Genomic DNA, 16,320 nt, shown 5'->3' with positions numbered 1-16,320 from the left:
CAATCAGGCCCTCCAGGGGAGGTGTCGCTAATCCATAGGGCAGCTCTTCTACAACATGCCTGCCATATTGATAACCTCTACTCTTGGACACTCTGTGGTGTTGCAGTCTGCCTCATTGATGGTTGATGGGAGCCCTTTACGTAGCAGGCTCCACTTCTAGTTACTGCCTCCTGAGAATGCCGGCTGTCACTAATTGGGCAGCGATTGCAGAGGTGAACCACTGTTTGGTACCGCAAAGCTCGGATGGACATCATGCAACGACACTGAACAGGATCAGGACACCAAAAATGGTTTCAGCGTCAGGTTCCTGATGCTGTTGTTAAAATCGGGCCCATTAACTCTGTTTCACACTCCACAAATCCTGCTTGATCTGCGGATTTCCACAATTTTCTGTTTTCTATTTCAGATTTCTAGCATCTGTGGTATTTTGCTTTTGTATTGGAAAATGACATGGTGGCATCTCCCATAGCATAATACTAAGTTAGTAATGTAATAGTGCTAAGATAGTAGTGGCAGTTTGGTTTGGAAAGTTTGAATAAGATTTTACTTTGAAAATCCCAAATCCGGTCAAAGTCTAAAGTGAAACTAATGCCCCTATCATATTTGGTCTGCCTAATTTGGACTTGGATTTTAAAGGAAGTGGTTGCAAAGATAGTAACTATGCCCCCTATGTCAAAATATTCCAGAACTCATTGGATTCTGGGAGGGTCCCAGCGAATTGGAAAGCCGCTAATGTGACACCCCTGTTCAAGAAGGGAGGGAGACAAAAAGCAGGAAGCTTTAGGCCTAACATCTGTCATTGGGAAAATGCTAGAGTCCATTATTAAGGAAGAAATAGCAGGATATTTAGAAAAGCTTAACGCAATCAAACAGAGTCAACATGGTTTTGTGAAAGGGAAATCGTGTTTGACAAATTTGCTAGAGTTCTTTGAGGATATAAACAAGCAGAGTTGATAAAGTGGAACTGGTAGATGTAGCGTATCTGGATTTCCAGAAGGCATTCGATAAGGTGCCACATACAGGGTTATTGCACAAGATAAGAGCTCACGGTATTGGGGTAATGTATTAGCATGGATTGAGGATTGGTTAACGTAAGAAGACAGAGTCGGAATTAATGAGTCATTTTCAGGTTGGAAACACGTAACCAGAGGAGTGCCACAAGGATCAGTCCTAGGGCCTCAATTATTTACTATCTATATTAATGACTTGGAGGAGGGGGCAGAGTGTAATGTATCCCAATTTGCTGACAATACCAAAATAGGTGGGAAGGCATGTTGTGATGAGGACATAAGGAATCTGCAAGGGGATATAGATAGGTTGGGTGAGTGGGTAAAAACTTGGCAGATGGAGTATAATGTAGGAAAGTGTGAGGTTATGCACTTTGGTAGGAAGAATCGAAAGGCAGACTATTACTGAAATGGAGAGAGACTCCAAATAAGTGCAGCACAGAGGGATCTGGGTGTTCTTCTGCATGAAACACAAAGTTAGCATGCAGGTGCAGCGAGTAATTAAGAAGGCAAATGGAATTTTGGCCTGTATTGCTAGGGGGTTGGAGTTTAAAAATAGGGAAGTCTTGTTACAACTGTACAGGGTGTTGGTGAGGCTGCACCTGGAGTACTGTGTACAGTTTTGGTATATTGGCATTGGAGGCAGTTCAAAAGAGATTCACTAGGCTGATTCCTGGGATGAAGGGGTTGACTTATCAAGAACGGCTAAACAGGTTAGGCCTCGAGTTTAGAAGAATGAAGGGTGATCTTATGGAAACGTACAAGATTCTGAGGGCGCTTGACAGGTTAGATGTTGAGATTATGTTTCCACTAGTGGGGGAATCTCAAACTAGGAGACATAGAGAAAAATCTTCTGGCCGGTGAGCGGGGGCTGGGCCTGCTTGCTGACATGTAAAATGACGTGAGGATACTTTGGGCGTGCATCCCAACGTCACCCCGCATCATTTAAATCTTCAGTTTGGCGGGCTCATAGCCAAACTGTCAACGGCCTATTAAGGCCATTAAAAAACTGATTAAGATGATTGATGGACCTACCCGTCCAACATTAAAGTTGGTGGGCAGGCTGGGAGTCCAGGCGGGCCTTGGAAAAAAGCATGAAACCTCATCCGCGGGTGGGAAGAGGTTTCATGAGGATATTTAAATTTTTATTAAATGTTTAAATGAAAGTTATGGACATGTCCCAACACATGTGACAGTGTCACGTGAGGGGACATGGCAGGGAAATTTTTTAATCACATTTATTGAAAGTTTTACATCAGAGCCGATCTTCCAGAGGCAGCACTTTGCCTCAAGGAGATCTATGCGCTCTTTCGCGTGCATGCACGAAAGAGCGTACTTCCGGCTGAGGGAATTCCCTCCCACTACCCACACAGGGAGCGCATCGCGCTTCCCGGCAGACATCAGTTGGGTGGGCCTTAACTGGCACGCCCACGTAAAATGGCGGCATGCCCCCGATTGGGGGCACCAATCAGAGGCCTGCCTGCCCGCGCCTGCTCCCACACTTCTTCCCCGACGGGGGGAAAATGTCGCCCATAGTTACAGAATAAGGGGACACTCATTTAAAACTGATGCAAAGGAATTTCTCCTCTCAGAGGGTAGTGAAATTCTGAAATTCTCTACCCCAGAGAATTGTGGAGCCCAGATCAGTGAAAGTATTTAAAGAGGAGGTAGATAGATTTTTGAAATATCGATGAGTTGAGGGATATGAGAAGCTGGCAAAAAGAGGAGGATCTGCCGGGGCATGGATCTTATTGAATGTTGGGACAGGCTTGAGGGCCGAATGGCCTAGTCCTGCTCCTACTTCTTATGTTCTTATGCACTTTTTTAAAATGCACACTGTACCTCAAATAGTAAATAATTTCCACGCAAGTTTATTTTACTTAAGCTGGTTAAAACAAGTACAGTTTCCATTTAAAAAAGGATGGTAAAGGTCAGCATGTTTAATTCAATCTATTTGTTTTCAAAACGGTTGCAGAATTTTTTGTCCTTCTTTTGAAAACAGCCCAAATAAAAGCCTGAGTAAACTGAAAGCAGCTGTGATTATATAGCATCAGTTTGTAAATCTTTAATGAATGAATTGGATGCAAGATGGAAGGCACATTGTCTGGCCTGAAAGCACTCCTCTTCTGGTTGCATTAGATGTGACTGCAAACCAATATAGTATATAGTTTACGTTTAATGTTTTTGTAAATGTGTAATATGACATGCATTGCACCAGCTGATTTTTTTTCTTCATTGCTTTTCATTTAAAATGTTAACATTTTGATGGAAGGCTGGAACATTCTGTGGGACCATAGCTTTACTTTTATGGTAAATGAATGCATACAGGCCTCCAATTGAAAGTGGGGATGAGTTTCCTTAGGAGTACTCCCATTGTTCTCCGTATTTGACAGAAGAGCCATAGAAACTATAGGAAAATTGTTTTTGTGCTATTTCTCTGGGCTCTCTGCAGTTCTTCTGCCAAAATGATGACAAATGAGCTGGAGAACCTTGAGGAAATTGTTTATGTTACAAGGGCTCTCCATTTTATAACTCGTGCAAATAATTGAAAGCAGTAGAGATGTACTGCAGTTGCTGGTTATGATTCTTTATTAATCTATTGTGTGATAACTAGGACTGACCCCAATGCTGAAAGTTCCATTTTATTTACTGGAGCAAATTGCCATTGAGGTGAAACTGAAGTGGAAAGTAGCTTCAGATAGAATGTATTTTCATGAATATGACCAGGAACCTATGAACATTTGGATTGTACACATGAGATTCAGCCAAATCAGCAAATGCTTAGTGTAATACCTCTTGGTTTTTATTGATCTTTAACCAGAAAGAGAATTTTAGTGACCCCAATCTTGTCTTCCCAAAGTTCATGAATGCATTGAAGACCTTGAAAGAGATGTTAAAAATTGTCAGTGTAGTATATAGTTTGATACATGGATGTCTAGAATTCTCACTGTAGCATCTATTTATGAAAACATAATAATCATTTAACAAATATGACTTCCTTTATGTATCACTTGTCAAGGTGACTGATTTACAGCCTTCACAGAAAATGTGTCAATCAAACCCCACACACCAGTGTCTTCTAATAAAAATAGAATTTGATTTATTCAATCATTGTGAATTAATGAACCTGGTTACTGTTAGCAACCAATAATACTTACCAACAAAACATACTTAATAAGAATATTCAATTTATATGATTCCATGAACCAAGAGATTAGGCAACAAGCAGTAATGCTGAGGATATTATGTTCTAAGCATCAATATTCTCTTCAAACCGTAGTTGCCTTGCATGATATTTTCAATTGCATTTTTTCTGAGTTTATAGGGAGGTTTACAGGGAGCCTTCACCTAGGCTTTTGATAACCCTATCTTTTGAGCCTGATGTTAGGAGAAGTATAAGAGTGGTGAGGCCACAGCTGGAATACTGTGTGCAGGCCTGGGTGCCACATTATAGGAAGGATGTGATTGCACTGGAGGGGGTACAGAGGAGATTCACCAGGATGTTGCCTGGGATGAAACTTTTAAGTTATGAAGAGAGGTTGGATAGACTTAGGTTGTTTTCGTTGGAGTGGAGAAGACTGAGGGGCGACCTGATTGAGGTATACAAGATTGAGGGGCATGGGTAGGGAGAAGCAGTTCCCCTTAGTTGAAGGATCAGTCATGAGGGGACACAAGTTCAAGGTGAAGGGCAGGTGGTTTAGGGGGGATTAGGTAGGTAGGTCAGGTGTTTCTCACATGTCGGTGCAGACCCGATGGGCCAAAGGGCCTCTTCTGCACTCTGTGATCCTGTGAACTTGCTCTTGAATTATCTTCTCTGCTTCTTTTCCTTTGAGGAAGTGCTTGATATTATTGTTTTGAGCTGTCACCATGGTTTGGCTCATTGCCTTTCTCTTAATCTATGAGTGACTTGGAGATAATCTGTATTTGGTTTTTCTTAAAACTGTTTGTGTAGAACTATTTACATAGCAAATACATTGATCTCTTCACAGAGACTGTACTCTGTCTTGCTGTCTTGGAGTCTTCTGGTCATCTGACCCTAATGTCATGCATACATCATTAACATCATTGTCTAATTAATATAGCTACTCTACATCTCCCCACCACCCCACCCTCCCTGCCCAAGTATAATCTCAAAGTTGTTAATTTTTAATAAAATTATTACATTACATTCCCATCATCTGGTAACTTCATTTACTGTTTACAGTTTCCATCCAACTCCTACCACTCCTCCTCCTCCCACCTCCAAGTCTCTTTCGCTAAAGGCATCAATCCCCAACAGTGTTCTTGGAGGATCTGTAGAATGTATGCGTTCAATTATTGTGTCCTTGGAAGGCAAATACATTGGTGGAGTGGGATAGCAGCTTCTCATGTCAGCTGACTCCTGGGCTGTGACTCTTATGATGACCTGAATGTAAAGACAATGAAGACCAATCAAGGAAAAACTGATTCAAGAGAGAACCCTCCATGACTCCGATGCTCACAAGCCCTTGAAAAGGAAGACAACAAACTGAAATTCTCCCTCTCATCTTGTTCTGCGTTGCACACTGGGGAAAGGTGGAAGCACCGGCTTCAGAAAATGAAGCACTTTCAGCTCCTATGAAGAACTTTGCAGCTGTATCATTTACTGTTGCTGTGTTAACAATAGAAGATTTCAATATCTTAGACATGGATGAATCTGGTAGGCGAAAAGAAGAATGAAGAACATCCTCAAGATACTGCAGGATACAAGAAAGGAAGGCTTCCCTACTACTCAGAGTAGGAATTTCACTTTCTGTAGGTAGTAGTATCATTTCCACACTTGCTTCAGTGTGAGGTTGCTCCGCTGTGGACAATGGGATCTTAGGGTCAGCAAGGGGAGTAGGATTGCACCATCAACCATGGAATAAACCTCCGGACGGGATCTAAAGGAAGTTCCTGCATAGTATTCTTCAGCTGCAGAAGCTCTGTAGTTTGGGCCTCTGCGTCTTTACTGGAAAAAAAGCCTGAGTGCATCCATGGCTTGCACTCAAAGTGTGAGCTGCAGCTTACATTTGTGCAAATTAATAAGCTGTCAATTTTCGCTATTGGTTCAGTCCAAGTTGGATTGAAGCGCCTCATTCATCCTATATAGCCTTTGCTAGCTGTTTGCAATTGCTGGTGCATGTCATTGGTGGGTTCAGTGGAAAACACAGATGGATTCACCACTTTATTACTTTCTTGAACAAAATAATGATTCTCTTATAATCATTGGCAGTGGAGTCGAAGTGTGCAGTAAGTTCTTCCAGCAGATCATCTGCTTCTGCAGCTGTTTCATTCTCTTGAATTCTGTCCTGAAAGAGCCAATGAAGGTCTAGAAGCTCCTCTAGTGGACGGTCACACTCTTTGTTAGTGCATCCCGTTTCTGCCACTTTTAGCCTGTCTCCAAATTGAAGTGAAAGATCTGCAATTTCCTGTGGTCCAATGAAAGATGTTTCATTGTTAAAGACTGGCTCACTGTTTAATGAGTCGGATTCAATTTCTGCTGCAGTTTTGAGCTTTCCCAATGTTCAGAACAACTTTGGAAATTCATCCTTAAGAATACTCCACTACCTCATCGCACTTTTGTAGAAGACCAAGGATTTTCTGGTCGTAAGGCGGGCCCGGGAGCAGCTAGGAAACTGCCCGCAGTCAGCTCCCGACTGTGATTTCACACTGGCTGGCCAGCGTGAAACACACACTGAAAACCTCAGCACTACCGGGTTGGAGGCAGGAGGAGCACGAGTGCCGAAGCCTGCACATGCGTGGGGGAGTGTGCACTGAAAGCTCTCTGAAGGCAGGGAGCGGAAGATTTATAGAAACAGAAATAAAGATCTTTAAAATGAGAGAAACATGTCCCCACATACGACTCAGTCACATTAACAGGGACATGTCAAAAATGATGTCAAAAAATGTTTACTTTTTAATTATTGTTGAAAACCTCATCCCGCCCGTGGATGAGGTTTTATAAAATATCCAAAGGCTGTGTGGCTGATTTGCCTGCGCACCAACCGTAAGGTTGGACGGGTAGTGAAAAATTGCTCTAAATTGATTAAGGGCCTTGATAGGCTTTTTATTTGTTGGCGGGCACGCTTCTGACTCTCACACACGCCCGTTGGCCAAAATATCGTGCGATGCCATCTGGACACTCGCCCAACGTCATCGCACACTATTTTACTCCCAATCGGGTCGGGAGCATGCCTGCCCGCGGGACATAAAATCTTGCCCCAAGTCCTGCAGACACTGCCATCTGGGTAGGGATCTTTGCTGGTTTTGTAAGATATAAAATGTTACTTTCTTTATCTTCATGCCTAAGGGTTGTAGTGAACTGACCCTTCACTTAAGGTCTCTGCCCCTGCCCCCTGTAGCTTTATTTTAGATGGCTGGATTTCTACTTCCTTAAGCCAGTCCTGAAGCTGGTCCAATTTGTCCAAAAAGACTGACCTCAGCCCCAGTGTCCAGTTTAAATTGTGTTCTCTGCCCTTGGACTTCCAGACCAGAACTGATTATCAGGATCTTTGATTTCTCCTAGGAAATCGTCAAATTGAAATGCTATATTTCCAATTTCCTGGACTTCAAACTGGTTGGAAGCTTGTTCCAGTTTTCTTCCTTTAAATTTTGCTTTATATCTGCAAAATTGTTTAAAATGCCCAGTCTTACCATAGAGAATGCACTCTGCTCCCCCATTGAGCATTCTCCATGGTGATATTGCTTTTTGTGCCACATCTGGGAAATGTTAAAATAGTTGGGAGGGTACTTCCCCTGCACCCCCCACCTTGGGGGTTTTGGTGGGCTTATTCATGGGCTTTATGGTGTTGGGCCTCCTGACTTTGGGCCTACATATTAGATGGAACCCTCCTGAACGTCAATGTCTCGCTGAAGTACACTCCGATCCTGCTTTCACAACTCCGTCTGCCTTGTAAACCGTTCGGCCTTTAATGTTAAATTCTCCTTGATTTGCAAGGGGTCTGACAGCGCCTCATTGACTACAATGTGGTTATGAAAGCTCTGTAGCCACACTACAGGCCAGTCTGTACAAGTCATTAATAATTGAATCGATGAATTCACCAGGCCTTTGGCTCCTTTGGTTGAATCTCACCCGTTCAATTACCAGATTATTCTTAGGGCTAAAGTAATTATCAAAGGTTCTGAAAACCACCTCCTAGGATGCCGAGGTTTCCTTGACTCTTTGACTCCTTGTCTTGCCAGGACACCATCAGCTATGCCCCCAGTTACATATAAAAGAATACTGACCTGGTGTTTTTGTGCCCTCTTGTAAGCCCAAAACTGTATGGCACCTTTCAAACTGTCGCCTCCAGAGTCCCCATTACTGCCCTTGCTGGGACCTTCAAAGTGTTTGAAGGGCTGTGAAAGGGGTAGTGTCTGTTCAATGGCTGCCAACATTGTGATTGGTTCAAAACAATGATAAAAACAAAAAAACTGCGGATGCTGGAAATCCAAAACAAAAACAGAATTACCTGGAAAAACTCAGCAGGTCTGGCAGCATCGGCGGAGAAGAAAAGAGTTGACGTTTCGAGTCCTCATGACCCTTCGACACTCAAGTTCTGTCGAAGGGTCATGAGGACTCGAAACGTCAACTCTTTTCTTCTCCGCCGATGCTGCCAGACCTGCTGAGTTTTTCCAGGTAATTCTGTTTTTGTTTTGTGACTGGTTCGTTCACTGTCCTTACCAAGTACATCTGGTTTTTATTCTTCTTTTTTGCGAAGTTGAGCTTTTCCTAGGTCTTCACCTGTGGGTTACAACTCTGTGGTCTCAGTTTTCTTAAACTGCAGCCTCCAGCACTTTCACTATGTTTTGGGCTGTGACCATGGTTTGCGCTGTCAGCGTGTTTTGTGCGGTCACCATGGTTTGGCTTGTTGCCCCTTACTTGTTTGGTCTTCTGGCCAGATGAAGTTTTGCTTAATCTGAGTGACTTGGAGATGGTCAGTATGTAGTTTTTCTTAAAACTGCTTATTTAGAACTATTTACATCCAAGACCTCATGGTTAATGCATTGCTGTCTTCTCAGAAACTGTTCTCTCTTGCTGTCATGGAGTTTTGTTTTATTATTCATTCGTGGAATGTGGGCGTCGCTGGCTAGGCCAGCAGTTTTATTGCCTATCTCTAAATGCCCTTGTTCAGAGGGCGTTTAAGAGTCAACCACATTGCTGTGGGTTTGGAGTCACACGTAGGCCCGACCAGGTAAGGATGGCAGATTTCCTTCCCTAAAGGATATGAGATGACTCCTGGTCACCTGACTCTGATATCATGCAGGCATCATTTAACATCATTTCCTAATTAAAATTATCATTGACCATTTACAATTAGCTCTGATCTTCCAGGCTGCATGGCTGAGTTTGACTCATTTCTTGGACTAGTGGGAAATAAGCATGTTATAGCATTTTTTGGCACCAGTGCCCCCTAATTCCTTGCCAACTTGCCTTTTTACACACTCAAGTTTGCTTTAGTGGCAGCACACTCACAAAAACAGATTATCTGGTCAGTTATCTTAGTTTCCCTGAATTACAACAGCCCAAAATTGTGATTTGAGCAGGTTTCTGTTTTAACCTGAGCTCTGCTGAAACTTACTTGCATGTTGCAAAATCTGCCATGAACCAGTGCAAACAGGCAGCAGAACTTTTAAGCGTATTCCTTGAAATATTCCAGAATGGTTACTTGGTTCTGTTTGTTTGATACTGAAAATGGCTTTAATACAAAAAAATGAGCACTTTAGTTAAAATATCTCGTCCACCATCTGTGCATAACCCAAATTTAAATAAATAAAAATGACTTTAAAGAACTGTACAGACCATTTGCCAGTTACTTTGCTGTGCAGTAGTCAGCTTCTTTGGAAATTAGGAAAAACAGTCAAATTTTTGAAACATGCCAAGTGGTAGCCTTGCACATAAAAAGGGTCCACAAATGGGTGCAATTAGCAGAAACTCACAGTAGTGATTCGTTTGATCTGGGGATGTGGCCAGTTTGTGGGTTTCATGCAAAACTTGTGTTTTAAAGCTCCGTAGCTGTAACTACAGACCAGTCTATACAAGTCATTACTAAATGAATCAAGGCCTTTGGCTCCTTTGGCTGATTCGCGCTATGTTCAATGACCAGATTATTCTTAGGGCTGAAGTAATTATTGAAGGCCGTCAAAACCACCTCTTAGGATGCCATGGTCCCCTTGACTCATTGTCTCGCCAGGACATCATCAGCTTTGGCCCCAATTGCGTTTCTGGCAAAACTCCAAAAGGAACGTGCCAAACAAAAGCATAGCCAAGTAGAAACTCCAAGCCAGTAAATTTACTAAACGATCCATCGAGGAGACTTGTCTTTCTGTCTCTGTGTTTCACTTTCAATAATACCCTCCCACACTGCACATGAAGCATGCCCTCGAGTATCTGGCAATGACAGTTTTAAGACAACTACTAATAGTCCCATGAGAACAACTCAGGCTCACTGATTACTTTTTCCACATTGATGTTCAGGATATGTTATTATTTAGGAAAGTGGTCTTTTTCTTCTTAAAGCTGCTTGCCTATATGAATTTGGATATGCACGAAGTTTGAACTTTCACATTTGAAAGAAGTACTTGCATTATACAGTGTCTTTCATAATCTCAGGCTGCTCCAAAGCACTTAACAACCAATTAAATACTTTTCAAGTATAATTTAGGAAATGCAGCAGCCAATTTTCACACAGGAAGATCCCACAAATAACAATGTGGTAATGCCTAGATAATCTATTTTGGTGATGCTGATTAAGACATCAAACATTGGTTAAACATTAGCCAGGACAAAGGGTAAACTTCTCTCCTCTTCTTTGAAATAGTGCCGTGAATTTTTTATATCCAGCTGAGAGGAGAGGCGGAACTTCAGTCCAGTACAGTTTCAAAGCGTTACATTTATCACAGCCTCTAGTCTAAGGGGGGAGTTTTATGGCCCCCAAACCAGCATATTTGCAGGTGGGAGGGGGGAGGGTGGGTGGCACATAAAATAGGACAGGTGGCTAGCCTACTGCCTTCCTGCTCACCGCGCCCCCCCCCCCCCCCATACTGGATGGGTAAGGCATCAGCCAGCTCACCCACCCCAGTGAAGCCCTTAACTCCTTCCCCCCCTCCCCCTTGCTAGGGTCCCTGAGCCCTCCTGAACAAGAACCCTGGACTTACCTCTACTTTCAGTCAGCACTTCTCAGATCTTCTCAGCACTACCTGTAGTCCCGGCACCGATCGCTACTGAGTTCTAGCGCTGCTGGGACTACTCAGCGGCTGGCCACTCTGATTGGCCAGCAGCTCTTGAGGGTGGGACTTCCTTTCCCAGATGGGCAGAAGTCCCACAATGACCTAGTTAAAGACACCCCCTGCTTATTGCTGCGGTGCAGCCTTTTTTTAAAGGCAATAATAAGCAATAATGGCTTGTGAGCATCAAGCAATAGGCAACCTCCCCACCAATAAAATTCAGCCCTAAATATCTTGCTCCAGAGTTTAAATACTAAAAGATAAATAAATGTTCTTTCTGGGGAGGGATGCCAAATGGCGAGGTATATATCCCTGTCAGTGAGATTTGCTGGTAAAGCATTGTTCAAATGTATTTATATTGTACAATTTCTTGACGGAATGGACAAATTTTAGTAGAAATATATTTTTTATTCATTCATGGGATGTGGGCATCACTGGCTAGGCTGGCATATTTTGCCCATCCCTAACTGCCCTTGAGAAGGTGGTGGTGAGTTGCCTTCTTGAACCACTGTAGTCCATGTGGTGTAGGTACACCTGCAGTGCTGTTAGGGAGGGAGTTCCAGGATTCTGACCAAGCAGCAGTGAAGGAACAGCGATATATTTCCAACTCAGGATGGTTAGTGACTTGGAGGGAAACTTCCAGCTGGTGGTGTTCCCATGTGTCTGCTGCCCTTGTCCTTCTAGATGGTAGTGATCATGGGTTTGGAAGGTGCTATGTATGAAGCCTTGCTGAGTTCCTAGAGTGCATCTTGCAGATGGTACACACTGCTGCTACTGTGCGCCGGTAGTGGATGGTGTGAATATTTATGGATGTTTATGCCAATCAAATGGGTTGCTTTGTCCTGGGTGGTGTCAAGCTTCTTGAGTGTTGTGGGAGCTGCACTCATCCAGGCAAGTGGGGATTATTCCATCACACTCCTGACTTGTGCCTTGTAGATTGTGGACAGGCTTTGGAGAGTCAGGAGATGAGTTACTCGCTGCAGGATTCCAAGCCTCTTGTAGCCACAGTATTTATATGGCTAGTCCAGTTCAGTTTCTGGTCAATTGTATGCCCCCAGGACATTGATAGTGGGGCATTCAATGATGGCAATGCCATTGAATGACACGGGGCAATGGTTAAATTCTCTCTTGTTGGAGATGGTCATTGCCTGGCACCTGCCTGGCATGAATGTTACTTGCCACTTGTCAGCCCAAGCCTGGATATTGTCCAGGTCTTGCTGCATTTGGACATGGACTGCTTCAGTATCTGAGTCATCTTAGATGGTGCTGAACATTGTGCAATCATCAGCGAACATCCCCACTTCTGACCTTATGATGGAAGGAAGGTCATTGATGAAGCAACTGAAGATGGTTGGGCGAGGACACTATCCTGAAGAACTCCTGCAGTGATGTCCTGGAGCTGAGATGACTGACCTCCAACAACCACAACCATCTTCCTTGGTGCTAGGTATGACTCCAACCAGCAGAGTTTCCCCCTGATTCCTATTAGCTTCAGCTTTGCTAGGATTCCTTCACAGAATTACAGATTGTTATGGTGTAGAAGGAAGCCATTCGGCCCATCGTGTCTGCACCAGCTCTCTGAGCATTTCAACTTAGTGCCAATCTCCTTCCTTTTCCCCATAACCCTTCATATTGTTCCTATTTAAATAATTATCCAATGCCCTCTTCCTTGCCTCAGTTGACCACACTTCAGGCAATGCATTCCAAACCCTAACCACTCACTGTGTGAAAAAGTTTTGTCTCACCTTACATTTGCTTCTTTTGCAAAACATTTTAAAACTGTGCCTTCTGGATCGGTTTGTGAGTGGGACCTATCTACTCTGTCCAGACCCCTCATGATTTAGAAAACTTCTATCAAGTCTCCTCTTAGCCTTCTCCACCCAAGGAAAACAGTCCCAACTTCTCCAATCTTTCCTCATAACTGAAGTTTCTCATCCCTGGAACCATTCTCATAAACCTCTTCTGTGCTCTCTCCAATGCGTTCACATCCTTCCTATAGTGTGGCACCCAGAACTGTACACAATACTCCAGCTGAGGTCTAACCAGTGTCTTTTATAAGTTCACCATAACCTCCCTGCTCTTGTACTCTATATCCCTATTAATGAAGCCTAGAATATTGCATGCTTTAGAAACATCTCTCTACCTGTCCTGCCACCTTTTAATGACTTATGTATATATACACCCAGATCTCTCTGCTCCGGTACACGCTTTAGAATAGTATCCTCTATTTTACACTGTCTCTCCATGTTCTTTGTACCAAAATGAATCACCTCACACTTCTCCGCATTGATCTTCATCTGCCACCTATCTGCCCACTTCACCAATGTATTAACGTCCTGTTGAAGTTCTGCACTGTTCTCCTCAGTTTACAATTCTCTCAGGTTTTGTGTGTTCTACAAACTTTGTAATTGTCCCCTGCACACCAAGATCTAGACCATTTATATCAGGAAAAGCAAGGGTCCCAGGGGAACTCCACTACAAACCTTCTTCCAGCCCGAAAAATACCCATTAACCATTATTCTGTTTCCTATCCCTCAGCCAACTTTGTACCCATGTTGCTACTGCCCCTTTTATTTCATGACTTATAACTTTCCTCAAGTCTGTATGGCACTGCATCGGACGCCTTTTGAAAGTCCATACATACCACATCAATGGCCTTGCCCTCATCAACCATCTTTGTTACCTCTTCAAAAAACTGCAGCAAGTTAGTGAGACACAATTTTCTTTTAACAAGTCCATGCTGACTCTTCTGAATCAATCCACATTTTTCCATGTGACTATTAATTCTATCCCAAATAATTGTTTCTAGAAGTTTCCGCAGCACCGAAGTTAAACTCACTGGTCTGTAATTGCAGGGCAGATCTTTACAACCTATGTTGAATAAGGGTGTAATGTTTGCATTTCTCCAGTCCTCTGGCAGTTACCCCGAATCCAGGGAGCATTGAAAGATTATTGCCAGTGCCTCTGCAATTTCCACTCTCACTACCTTCAAAATTCTTGGATGCATCTCATCCAGTCCCGGTGCCTTATCAACTTTAAGTACTGACAGCTCATCCGATACCTCCTCCTTATCAATTTTAAACCCTTCTAGTGACTGAGTTTCCTCCTCTGTCATCATGGCCTGGGCAGCATCTGCCTCGTAGGTAAAGACAGATGCAAAGTATTCATTTAACACCTCAGCCATGCCTCTTGCCTCTGTGTGAATCCCCTTTTGGGTCCCTAATTGGTCCTACTCCTTTTACCACCCTTTTACTACTGATGTGTTTAAAGAGTACTTCTGGATTTCTTTTCGTGTTAGCTGCCAGTCTTTTTTCATAATCCTTTTAGTTTCTCACATTTGCTTTTTCACATCCCTTCTAAACCTTCTGTATTCAGCTTGGTTCTCAACTGTATTTGCTACCTGACACCTGTTGTAAGCACACTTTATCGTCTTTAACTTTAATTTCTATCTCCTTTGTCATCCAGGGAGCTCTGGATTTGTTTGTCCTACCTTTCCCTTTTGAGAGAACATACCTTGACTGTGCCCAAACTATCTCCTCTTTGAAGGTAGCCCATTGTTCAGCTACTGTTTTTCCCACCAAACTTTGGTTCCAGTCTATCCAGCCCAGTTCAGTTCTTGCCCCATTTGAAGTCCGCTCTTTGCCAGTTGATTATTCTTACTCTGGATTGACCATTGTCATTTTCCACTGTCATCCTAAACCTTATGATACAATGATCACTGTTCCCTAAATGTTCCACCACTGTCACTTGAGCTACTTTACCCACCTATTTCCTAAGAACCAGTCCTAGCAGTGCCTCCTTTCTTGTTGGACTGAACACATACTGCTGTAGGAAATTCCGCTGAGCACAATCTAGGAACACTAGTCCCTCACTGCCCCTCACACTACCACTATCCCAGTCTATATGTAGGCAATTAAAGTCCCCCATTATAACTACTCTACAATGTTTACACCTCTCTGTAATTTCCTTGCAGATTTGTTCCTCTAATTGCACCCTTGTTATTCCTTGATGTCGCACTCGGTCAAATGCTGCTTTGATGTCAAGGGCAGTCACTCTCACCTCACTTCTGGAGGCCAGGCTCTTTTGTCCATGTTTGAACCAAGGCTGTGATGAATGGCTGAGTGGCACTGGTGGAACCCAAACTGAGCATCAGTGCTAGCTGCACAACAAATTATTAAAATGTAGTGCATCTACAGCAAGTATAGGGATGGAGGAGTTAATAGAATGTAGTCTCAGCCCTATTGCTGAATAAATTATCAAATGGAAAATTGTTGAATAGCAGTCTGGAACCTCACATTTGCGCCACAATGCTCCACTTCTCAACTTAATGTAGACTGGTGGTATTAGTGGAAAAAACATTATTTTGCTTAGCTCTGACCATCTGAGGTTATTATACAAGAAGTCTTCTTGAAACTTGCTAGTTGTGCCATACTTAGATAAACCTTCATATTCTAAAGGGGAAATCCTGTAAGTCAGTGATGTCTATAGTTTCAGCTTCTGGTATAATAGCTCACATTCATTGTTTTGACACTGCTTTTAAAAAAAAAAATGGTTAGGCAAATGGATCAAAGAGTTTTTCAGTACAAGTGAATAGATTAATTTTCCATCATGCCATATCTTGTGTCTGAACAAAGATGCCACTCATCCTTTTTGCAATGTTCAGCAGGTACAGGTTGGACCTATACCCATTGGGGTTTTGAAGATGAGAGGTAATCTTATTGAAACATAAAAGATCCTGAGGAGACTCGAAAGAGTAAATGCTGGGAGGATGTTTCCACTTACGGGGAAGACTAGAATTAGGGAACACAGTTAATGAATAAGATGACTCCCTTTTATGATGGAGGTGAGGCGAAAACTTTTCTTTCAGAGGGTTGTTAGTCTGTGGAATTCTTTTCCCCAGAAAGCAGGCTGGGTCACTGAATTTATTCAAGACAGAGTTAGACAGATTTTTGATAGACAAGGGAGTCAAAGGTTATGGGGGCGGGGGGGGGGGGAGGAGGGGGGGAAGGTGGGCAGTCAGGAAAGTGGAGTTGAGACCACAACCAAGATCAGCAGTGATCTTAATGAACGGCGGGCAGGCTCTAAG

The 16,320-nt window shown here is 43.1% G+C and overlaps 1 protein-coding gene and 1 long non-coding RNA gene across 2 annotated transcripts in view; one reads left to right on the top strand and one right to left on the bottom strand.

Moving 5' to 3' along the window:
- The window catches only part of itga8 (integrin, alpha 8), a 291,418-nt gene that overhangs the window by 17,593 nt on the left and 257,505 nt on the right, over positions 1-16,320 (top strand). The gene's annotated exons all lie outside the window — the stretch shown is intronic.
- LOC121275881 overlaps positions 1-16,320 on the bottom strand; it is a 111,858-nt gene that overhangs the window by 17,637 nt on the left and 77,901 nt on the right. The window lies entirely within an intron of this gene.

The sequence above is a fragment of the Carcharodon carcharias genome, chromosome 3, assembly GCF_017639515.1.
Source record: "Carcharodon carcharias isolate sCarCar2 chromosome 3, sCarCar2.pri, whole genome shotgun sequence".
Lineage (NCBI taxonomy): Eukaryota > Metazoa > Chordata > Chondrichthyes > Lamniformes > Lamnidae > Carcharodon > Carcharodon carcharias.
The sequence above is the reverse complement of the archived record's forward strand: the minus strand, read 5'-3'. Positions and strand labels throughout refer to the sequence as shown.